Here is a 10,958-nt window from a genome sequence, read left to right as displayed (position 1 = left end):
AAAAGTTTTGCGTCATCCAGCCCATACTGGGCCAAGTAATCGCCGGATCTGTGTTTTCAGCGATATAATTTGCCCAGATTCTCGCCGGGTGTGGTTTTTAAGGCCATCGGGTGGCCAAAGAACGTTCATCCAGTGAAAACCGATCGAAAATCGGCCGTTTGTGACCGAAAAAAAGTGAAGTAATATTTAATATTATTCGGTGAACAAATTTACGAAAATTCGGTTCCAGGTGAAATTGGGTGAAATTGGGTGGGTTGACTGTACGGCCCCTGATGGCCCCTGAGTTAAGGTGCCGTTACACGAGTAACCATAGTTTAGGTGACCATCGACGTGCGGAAAATTTTTGTGACATCGGCCTATTGCGAATGCTCACCGTGTGTTTGTGTGACGTGGTGCAAAAGAAGAAATTCGAAAAAAGTGCCCAAAATGTGCCTGAGTTGCACTATTTTAGTGTAAATAGTGTATCTGAGCACGAAAAAAGGTGTAAAGAAGTGATCCGCGCATGAAAAAACCACAAAATTGTGAAAATAGTTTTGCGTCATCCAGCCCATACTGGGCCAAGGTTTCGCCGGATCTCTGTTTGCAGGGATATAATTTGCCCAGATTCTCGCCGGGTGTGGTTTTTAAGGCCATCGGGTGGCCAAAGAACGTTCATCCAGTGAAAACCGATCGAAAATCGGCCGTTTGTGACCGAAAAAAAGTGAAATAATATTTAATATTATTCGGTGAACAAATTTATGAAAATTCGGTTCCAGGTGAAATTGGGTGGGTTGACTGTACGGCCCCTGACGGCCCCTGAGTTAGGCATCGGTTGTCAAACGGCCTGACAGCTCGGACGGACCGATCGTTAAGGTGCCGTTACACGAGTAACCATAGTTTAGGTGACCATCGACGGGCGGAAAATGTTTGTGACATCGGCCTATTGCGAATGCTCACCGTGTGTTTGTGTGACGTGGTGCTAAAGAAGAAATTCGAAAAATGCCCAAAATGTGCCTGAGTTGCACTATTTTAGTGTAAACAGTGTATCTGAGCACGAAAAAAGGTGTAAAGAAGTGATCCGCGCATGAAAAAACCACAAAATTGTGAAAAAAGTTTTGCGTCATCCAGCCCATACTGGGCCAAGGTTTCGCCGGATCTCTGTTTTCAGCGATATAATTTGCCCAGATTCTCGCCGGGTGCGGTTTTTAAGGCCAGCGGGTGGCCAAAGAACGTTCATCCAGTGAAAACCGATCGAAAATCGCCCGTTCTGTGACCGAAAAAAGTGAAATAATATTTAATATTATTCGGGGAACAAATTTATGAAAATTCGGTTCCGGGTGAAATTGGGTGGGTTGACTGTACGGCCCCTGACGGACCGATTGTTAAGGTGCCGTTACACGAGTAACCATAGTTTAGGTGACCATCGACGTGCAGAAAATTTTTGTTTTTTTTTTGTGACATCTGCCAATTGCGAATACTCACCGTGTGCTTGTGCGACGTGGTGCAAAAACAGAAATTCGAAAAAAGTGCCCAAAATGTGCCTGAGTTGCACTATTTTAGTGTAAACAGTGTATCTGAGCACGAAAAAAGGTGTGACATCAGTTTGACAGCTAAGCAGGGGAATTTCAAAGTGGCATAACTTCGGCACCCGCCAAGCTACCCCGACGGGAAAGTGTTGCCTGTGGAAGCGGTATCGAAATCTTTCAGGGCAGGGTGAAATATTTCACTTTGGAAATATTTCACATTTTTTTTTTTTTTTTTTTTTTTTTTTTTTTTTTTTTTTTTTTTTTTTTTTTTTTTTTTTTTAAAAAAAAACCATCTTCCATGTGCGCGGGCGTCAGGCAGAGTGCGTCGGGCTGCCATCAAACCCTCAAGTAGGTGCGCGTTTGTGAAAGCGGCCCTGAAATCTTTCAGGGAGGGTGAAATATTTCACTTTTGAAATATTTCAAAATTTGAAATTTTTCAACATTTCAAAAATCCGTTCTCCATCGGTTTTCTTGACGAACCTAAAACCGGGGGTCGGTTTCTGACGCCTCGTTGGCGAGAGTGCGGGCGTTAGGCATAGTGCGTCGGGCTGCCAACAAACCCTCAAGTAGGTGCGCGCAACGTTGAAACCAACATGTCGGGGCTGGGCGGTGATGCCCATCCCCAAGGGAGCTCGGGACGAGTACTTCGCCCGAGGGCTCGATCGGTGTCCCTCAACCGGGTCGACGCATTAAAAGTGTCTGACTCAACACCGGTGGAGCCACCACCCACCGCAGGCATCGTCTACTTGAGTGATGATGAAGAAGAATTGAACTGCACGATCCTCGCGGGCCCGTCGGGATTAGCAGTTCCACCAATGGGGAAGGTGCCATTGGTAGTGCTGGACAAGTTGCCCAGCCAGAGTCAACAGCGCGAGGAGATGACGGTACCGGCCACCTCAACACCAAAGGCTGGTAAGTGTTCTTCTGCTGAACCATCTCTCTCAGAGATGAACGAGAGCTTGAAGCTCCTGGCCATGCAGGTTGCTCAGCTCTCAAAGGAGCTTAGCCTCTGCCGTAAGGAGCTCCAGGGAAGTTTGATGAAAAATGCGGCGCTTGAACGGGAGCTCGAAACGTACAGGATGGGCGCCCGTTCGGTCATCGAGCTGCAGCAGCAAGCAGCAGCAGCCCCAAGGATGACAGCCCAGGGAGCCCACAGCTCTCGCAACCGTCGCGGTCGCCAAGGACCACAGCAGCAGGAGCAGCGGCAGCAGCAGCAACAGCATCAGCAGCGGGAACAGCAGCAGCAGCAGCAGCAGCAGCAGCAGCAGCAGCAGCAACAACAACAGCAGCAGCGGAACCAGCAGCGTGAATGGCAGCAGCAGCAGCAGCAGCAGCAGCATCAACAGCGAGAACAGCAGCAGCAGCAACGGGTGCAGCAACAGAATCAGCAGCACCAACGTCAGCAGCAGCAGCAGCAGCAGCAGCGGCAACAGCAACAGCAGCAGGAGCAGCAAGAATTATGGACGACGGTAGTGCGCCGCCGTCAAAATACACAGCAGCAGCAGCAGTCTAACCAACCGCAGCAACAACAACAGCAGACTGGGCGGTATCAGCCGCCGCAAATGAGGCAGCAGCTACAGCAGCAACAGCAGCAACGACAGCCACAGCGATATGTGGTCGCAGGCTTGTCGCAACAGCAGCAGCAGCAGCATCAACAGCAGCAGCAGAAGCGTAAGCGTCCTAAGCCCGAACTGATAGAGATCTCTCCTGGTCAGAACGAGACTTTCGAGAGCGTCTCCTTGAAAATCCGTAAAGCCGTTGACGATAATGGCACACATAAGGAGTTAAAGGATTTCATCATCATGGGCCGGCGCACAGATAAGGCGTTGCTACGACTGACGCTTGCTAGATCCGCAAACGCGACCTTAATTCTCCAGCAGATCCGAACGATCATCGGCGAGGCTGGAACTTGTCGACACGTGACGGAAATGGCGGCCTTGGTAGTAAACGACATCGACCCCCTAGCCAAGGAGGAAGAGCTTACAGCTCTCCTTGAAAACAAGATCGAGGGTGGGGCAGGCATCGTCTCAACGAGCATTAGGACAATGCCGGATGGCACCCAGCGGGCACGCGTCCGTCTGCCAGCCAAGGCCGCCAAAGCGCTGGATGGTACGAAGCTTCGCTTGGGCTTCTGCATTTCCAGAGTGAAGATGGCTCCTGCAACACCCAAAGAGCATCTTCGCTGCTACCGATGCCTTGAGCACGGCCACAACGCCCGCGATTGTCGGTCACCTGTAGACCGACAAAATGTTTGCATCCGTTGCGGACAGGAAGGTCACAAGGCTGGTACATGCATGGAAGAAATACGCTGCGGCAAATGCGATGGCCCCCATGTTATCGGGGACCGGACATGCGATCGGTCGGCCATCCAATGACGCAGCTAAAAGTCCTCCAAGTGAACCTGGGTGGAGGCAGGATCGCCCAAGATCTGGTCCTGCAAACCGCCCGACAAATGGAAGTGGACGTGCTGGTTCTTTCCCACACGTATCGACCACCCGAGAACAACCCAAGATGGGCAGTTGATGCCTCCAAAAAGGTGGCAGTCGTGGCCACAGGACGATACCCTCTACAAGGACAATGGAGCAGTGATGTTCCAGGCCTTATAGCTGCCAAGGTGGGTGGCATCACCTTCCTAAGCTGCTACGCGCCACCCAGCCTGTCGCGGGAAGGATTTGCGGAATTCGTTGAAGCAATTGAATTGGAAGCCCAATCCCACCCTCAGGTAGTAGTTGCCGGAGACTTTAACGCTTGGCATGAGGAGTGGGGAAGCCGACGCAGCAATGAGCGTGGGGAAGTACTGCTCGAGGCGTCCCAGCAATTGGGCCTGCTGCTGATGAATCGAGGGAATGTGGCAACCTTTGTTGGAAACGGTGTGGCGACTGCCAGCGTTGTCGACGTGACCTTCGCCAGCTCGTCCATAGCTCAGCCGAGCACTTGGTTGGTAAGAAACACGGACACGCGATCTGACCATAGGTATATCACCTATTCGGTAGGCCCAGCGTCAGCAGACCAGCAGCGTAACCAAGGACAGTCACGTCAACGGGGCCAGCGAGAGCGTTTTCAACATGCAGGCACGCGATTTAAGACGAAACAGTTCTCGAAAGAGAATTTCCTGGCCACGCTACATGGCGAGGGATTCCGAGAGAAGGCAGTCAATCACCAGGGAATGATCTCGGCAATGATATCGGCCTGCGAGAAAACCATGCAAAGGATGACGTCGTCTTTCCCCGACCCTCATCGGGACGTTTACTGGTGGACGCCACTGATTGCTCTGCTTAGGCAGAACTGCGAGCAGACGAGAGATCGCATGCAGCAGACAAGTGATCTCCAGAACCGAAGTCTGGCTGCAGCCCAATACAGAACAGCTAAAGCTGAGCTGGATAGAGCTATACGTGCCAGCAAAAAGGCTGCCTTCCAGGAATTGATCGATGCTGCGGAGGAAAACGTTTTCGGAGCCGGGTACTTAGTAGTCCTCTCCCGTCTTCGCGGTGGAAGGGCCCCACCCGAGACGGAGAGAGCGAGGCTTGAAAGCATCGTTACAGAGCTTTTCCCGCAACATCCGCCCTTCAACTGGCCCAGCATCAGTTCCGAGGAAGAACAGGAACAGCCTGCAGACCAGCAGACTCCATGGACCCAAGTCACGATCCCGGAACTCCGTCTGATAGCTAGCACCATGCCGAACAAAAAAGCGCCGGGCCTTGACGGAATTCCGAACGCCGCTGTCAAGGCTGCAATCCTTGCGTACACGGACGTTTTCCAGGCGTTGTACCAAAGCTGTCTGGAAACGGCTACATTTCCAGCACCATGGAAACGACAGCGGTTGGTACTGCTCCCCAAGCCGGGGAAACCACCGGGTAGCAGCGGGTCATACCGACCTTTGTGCATGCTGGATGCCTTAGGGAAAGTGCTGGAGAAGCTCATTCTAAACAGACTTCACAACCACCTGGAAGATCCTGCTGCGGTGAGGCTGTCAGACAGGCAGCATGGCTTCCGGAGGGGGCGATCTACAATTGGTGCCATTCGAACAGTGATCGAGGCTGGTCAGAGCGCGATGAGATTCCGCCGCACGAACGGGCGGGATAACAGGTTCCTGCTGGTCGTGTCAATGGATGTCAAGAATGCCTTCAATACGGCAAGCTGGCAGGCCATCGCCACTGCACTGCAGATGAAAGGAGTACCTGCTGGTCTGCAAAGAATCGTGAGGAGCTACTTCGAGAACCGAGAGTTGGTCTTCGAGACATCCGACGGCCCAGTAACTCGGTCCATCACGGCTGGTGTTCCACAGGGTTCGATTCTTGGCCCCACCCTGTGGAACACCATGTACGATGGAGTTCTGGACGTCGCCCTTCCGCAGGACTGCGAGATGGTGGCGTATGCTGACGACTTGGTGCTGCTGATTCCGGGCATCGACGTAAATGCAGTGAAGGCTGCAGCCGAGGAGGCGGTCGCCAGTGTCTCTCACTGGATGGCTCAATATCATCTCCAGATTGCGCCGGAAAAGACGGAGTGCGTGCTTATCTCCAGCACGAAGAACCCTACGCAGGTCACCATAAGAGTAGGGGACGTGGAGGTGACATCTTCCCGCACGATGCGTTACCTTGGGGTGACCCTTCACGATCACCTATCGTGGCTGCCCCATGTCCGAGAGGTAACCACTCGGGCAAGGAAGATAGCAGATGCCGTTACCCGCCTCTTGCGCAACCACAGTGGACCAAAGACCAGCAAAGCGCGACTGTTGGCCTCGGTCGCAGAGTCGGTCATCCGATATGCTGCGCCCATCTGGCATGGCGAGGTGACGAAGAGAGAGTGTCGTCGACTTTTGGAGAGGGTTCAGCGAGTCTCAGCACGGAGGGTGGCACGCACCTTCCGTACCGTAAGGTATGAGACCGCCACCCTCCTCGCCGGGCTGACCCCCATCTGTCTCTTGATAGAGGAGGATGCGCGAGTGTTCGAGCGTGTTAATGATCCGGGTCGGTCGATAACGAAGGCAGCCATCCGGTTGGAGGAGAGGCAGCGCACCATCACGATGTGGCAGAGCCAATGGGACGCCGAGGCCGACACCTCCAGATACACCCGGTGGACGCATCGGATAATCCGCGACATCAGCGCTTGGCAAGGCCGGAGACACGGGGAGATGACCTTCCACTTGGCCCAGGTGCTCTCTGGACATGGGTTCTTCAGAGAGTACCTGGCCATCAACGGCTTTACGGAATCCCCTGACTGTCGCAGCTGTGCGGGTGTTCCGGAAAATGCCCATCACGCCATCTTCGAATGCCCCAGGTTTGCTCGAGTGAGGATGGAGTACTTTGGTGAACTGGGGCCGAATCCGGTCACGCCGGACAGTCTTCAGGACTTCCTTATGGGCAGCCAAGACAACTGGAGCAGCTTCTGTGAGGCGGCACGTCGAATAACAACAACGCTGCAGCGTGACTGGGACACGGAACGAGAACAGCGGGCTGCTTCCAATCGTGAGGAAGCTGAAATACAACAGCAGCTACAGCGAGAGGAAGACGAACGCCGCACTGAAGAACGGCGGCAGCTCCACAATGAGGCAAATCGTGCCTACCGCCAGCGCAATAGGAGAAGTCAACCTACTCCACCAGCTCCACCACCAACACCCAGGGAGGCCGCTCGCCTCGAAGATGGGCGACGGAGAGTGGCCCGCTGGCGGGAAAGACAACGAATGATTCGGAACGGTGGAATCCAAATGCTACGAGCGCTGTTCGGCCATGATGCCTGGTCGAGCGAAAGTGACGATGAACCCGATGACGTCGAGCGAGGCGGACTTGATGCTGCCCAGCAGGCAGCAGCAGCCGAAGCCGAAAGAGCGGCACGCTAAAGCTAACTTTAGTAAAAAGAACAACGAAAGTGTAAAAAAAAAAAAGAAAGGTGCTTCGGTACAGATATAGGGTTCCCCTTAAGGGAATGAATTCAGAAGAACAGTTTGGAAAATAGAATTTCAACTAAAATAAACGGAAAGGTGCGAACGCACGGCTAAAAAGTTAGGCTCCCTATGAGCATCACGTCCACCCTTAAATCCCTTCGCAGGGCATAAGGGGCGGATTATGAGAGGGCTGGGTTTTCTTTTCGATGTAACATACGATCAATAAAAATCCACTCGATATAAAAAAAAAAAAAAAAAAAAAAAAAAAACCAGTTATCCCTGTGGTAACTTTTCTGACACCTCTTGCTAAAAACTCGTTATAACCAAAAGGATCGTAAGGCCAAGCTTTCGCTGTCCCGAAGTGTACTGAACGTTGGGATCAAGCCAGCTTTTGTCCTTATGCTCAGCGTGTGGTTTCTGTCCACACTGAGCTGACCTTTGGACACCTCCGTTATCGTTTTGGAGATGTACCGCCCCAGTCAAACTCCGCACCTGGCACTGTCCATGACGTGGACCGAAAGGACCTGTCCAGGAGTCTTCGAGCCGGGCGGCGCGCGGAACCGGGGGCAAACGTGACATCATAAACGATCGACCGCGCAGAAGCAGTGCACCACGAATGCACCGACGTACGCAAGCTTGTACCCTTGCGGGCCACGGCTCACGGTCGGACAAGCGGGTAACACGCTACACACGACGATGCTACGATGCAGTCTCCCCGGCGGCACCACCCAGCGACACACTGGACGCTGAGCGAGAAACACGGCGCATTGGGCGCGCGCAGGCGAACCGCCGCCACAGCCCCCCGGAGGAGGTGCGCGCACGATCCGGACCTGGGGCCCGCGCTTGTTCCACCCAATCATGTAAGTAAGGCAACAGTAAGAGTGGTGGTATCTCAGAGGCGAGCTCCACGAGGAAGCCCTCCCACCTATGCTGCACCTCCTATATCGCCTTACAATGCCAGACTAGAGTCAAGCTCAACAGGGTCTTCTTTCCCCGCTAGTGCATCCAAGCCCGTTCCCTTGGCTGTGGTTTCGCTAGATAGTAGATAGGGACAGAGGGAATCTCGTTAATCCATTCATGCGCGTCACTAATTAGATGACGAGGCATTTGGCTACCTTTTTTTTTTTTTTTTTTTTTTTTTTTTTTTTTTTTTTTTTTTTTTTTTTTTTTTTTGTTAACGAAGAGTGAGCATATTCCATCCCCCTCTCCGACTCACCCAACTCGGCCGGTACGCTTGTGGTGCGTATTACTTCATGCGGAGTCGTGTGTGCGGTTGCACCCTGGGTCACGACGCATCTTCTGCGGCGATCTGGTCTGATGATTCTGCTTATTACGCTGCTTTCCGTGGTGCGACGCGGTCCCTTTGGTCCTATCGCCCACGCTTCGGGTGGGCAATGGGGGGTCGGCATCGTTGGTCACCACTCCAAGCACGTAAGGCAGTTCTCCTGAAACGAGATTTGGATAGAGGAAACAAGAAAAAGGAGAAAGAGATAGAAGAAAGCTGAAAATAGATGAGAGAAGAGAAAAAGAAAGCTGGAAAGAAACGAAATTAAATAAAAGATAACTAACTTTCCAGCTTACGGTGGCCCTTGCGGCGCGGGTTGTTGCCGTGCCGCAGGGCCTGAGGGACCACCATTTGCGTCCCTCGCCCGCCGTCTGGCCCGCCTGCGTCGCCTTGCCGTTGGTGGACGCTCAACATCCCATCTCGCTTGGAGAGTGGAGAAGATTGTCCTGGCGGCGGCGCGGACGGCCTCCCACGTTTCGCTGCGGGTGCACATTTCCGAGACGATGTTATCCATTGTTACTCGGGAATGGCACCGCTGCTGCATCTCGTTCCGGATCCGATCGAACCGTGGACAGTGGAACAGCACGTGTTCAACGTCTTCCACGGCGTCACCACATTCAGGGCAGTTGGGCGAGCCCTCCAGGATGCCTTTCTCGACGAAATAGGAGCGCAAGAACCCGTGCCCCGTGAGGAGCTGGGTGAGGAAAAAGTCAACTTCCCCATGCTTGCGGCTGACCCAGAGATTAATGTCTGGAATCAGCCTCCTCGTCTTCAGTCCTGGTGCTCCTGGTTGCCCTGCACCCGTTGTCCACTGGTCCTGCCAGCGCCTCATCGTCTCCTCCCGTTGCCGCTTTCGTATGTCCGATTGAACACCACCACTCGCTGCCTTTTCGTCGTGGCAGCGGATATCCTCCTGCATGAGGAGGACTAACGGGGTGGTGTTGGCGACAACGCAAGCGGCATCATAAGACACGGTCTGGAAGGCGCTGGCGACTCGGAGAGCCCCCGGTCGATGCGCCCTTTGGACCGATTTGCGATGGGTCTCCTTGTCGAGCACCCATCGCCCCCAGGTGGCAACTCCGTATCGGATGATACTGTTGCCGACGTTTACGAGCTGTCTCCTACTGCGGCTCTTAGGACCACGCTTATTCGGCATCAGGCAGGTCAAGGCATTCGTAATCTGTGAAGCCTTATTGACCACTCTTTCCAGATGCCGGCTGTGGTGCTGTTTGCGGCAGAGGTCCACTCCCAGGTACTTCAGCGTTTCCGTGGATTGGATCGAGTGACCGCCCGCTTGAAGCTCTGCGAGCTGCGGGACATGATGGGTACAAAAGATCATGAACCCGGTCTTTTGGTGGGCAAGTTCCAAACCGACTCCTTGCAGCCACCGCTCGATCCTCTCCAGGTTAGCCGTTGCTAATGCGCTGACCTGTTCCGTGGTCCTTCCCAAAAATGTGAAAGCCACGTCGTCAGCGAACCCGATGATGTCCGCTCGTAGTCCTTCGAGCGGCAAGCGGAGTAGGTCGTCGTACATGACGTTCCAAAGTGTTGGTCCTAGAACCGAACCCTGAGGAACGCCAGCAGATACAGTCCTCGACACTATTCCTTCATCCGTATCGTAGTGGAGCGTTCGGCCAATGAAATAGTTCCGCAGCAACGCCTGCAAATAAGGCGGAGTGTTTTTACGCTGCAGAGCTTGGCCGATCGCTGTCCAGTTTGCCGAGTTGAAGGCATTCCGGACGTCCACCGTTACCACCGCACAGAGACGATCTCCCTTTCGCTTCTTGTCTAGAGCGACTTTCCCGTTGTTCATCACCCGAGTGATGGCATCAACGGTTGAACGCCCTTTACGAAAACCGTATTGGGCGTCCGAAAGTCCCCCGGTCGACTCCAGATGGGTTGTCAGCCTCCGCTGAATCAACCGCTCTAAAATTTTCCCCAGCACACTCAGCAAACAAATTGGCCGGTATGACGAGGGCTCCCCAGGTGGTTTCCCCGACTTGGTAAGCAGCACCAGCTGTTGCCGCTTCCATGCGTCGGGGAAAGTGCCTGCCTCCAGTAGCTGCTTATAGCTTTTAGCAAAAACTTCCGGAAAAGCCAGAATTGCCGCAGCTGCAGCCATATTCGGAATGTTGTCGTCCCCCGGAGCTTTCTTGGGGTTGAGTGAGCGGGCAATCTCCTTCAACTCTTCCGCCAACTCCTCCTCCGAGACCGGATCCTGTGGATCCCCACCTACTTCCGTCTCGGGCCACTCCATCGGGGGACGATCGGGAAAGAGCTCATT

The 10,958-nt window shown here is 53.6% G+C and overlaps 1 pseudogene; it reads right to left on the bottom strand.

Moving 5' to 3' along the window:
• Positions 1-7,337: 7,337 nt before the first annotated feature.
• The window catches only part of LOC125907642 (large subunit ribosomal RNA), a 6,878-nt pseudogene continuing 3,257 nt past the window's right edge, over positions 7,338-10,958 (bottom strand).

This window comes from Anopheles coluzzii (assembly GCF_943734685.1).
Source record: "Anopheles coluzzii chromosome X unlocalized genomic scaffold, AcolN3 X_unloc_102, whole genome shotgun sequence".
Taxonomy (NCBI): domain Eukaryota; kingdom Metazoa; phylum Arthropoda; class Insecta; order Diptera; family Culicidae; genus Anopheles; species Anopheles coluzzii.
The sequence above is the reverse complement of the archived record's forward strand: the minus strand, read 5'-3'. Positions and strand labels throughout refer to the sequence as shown.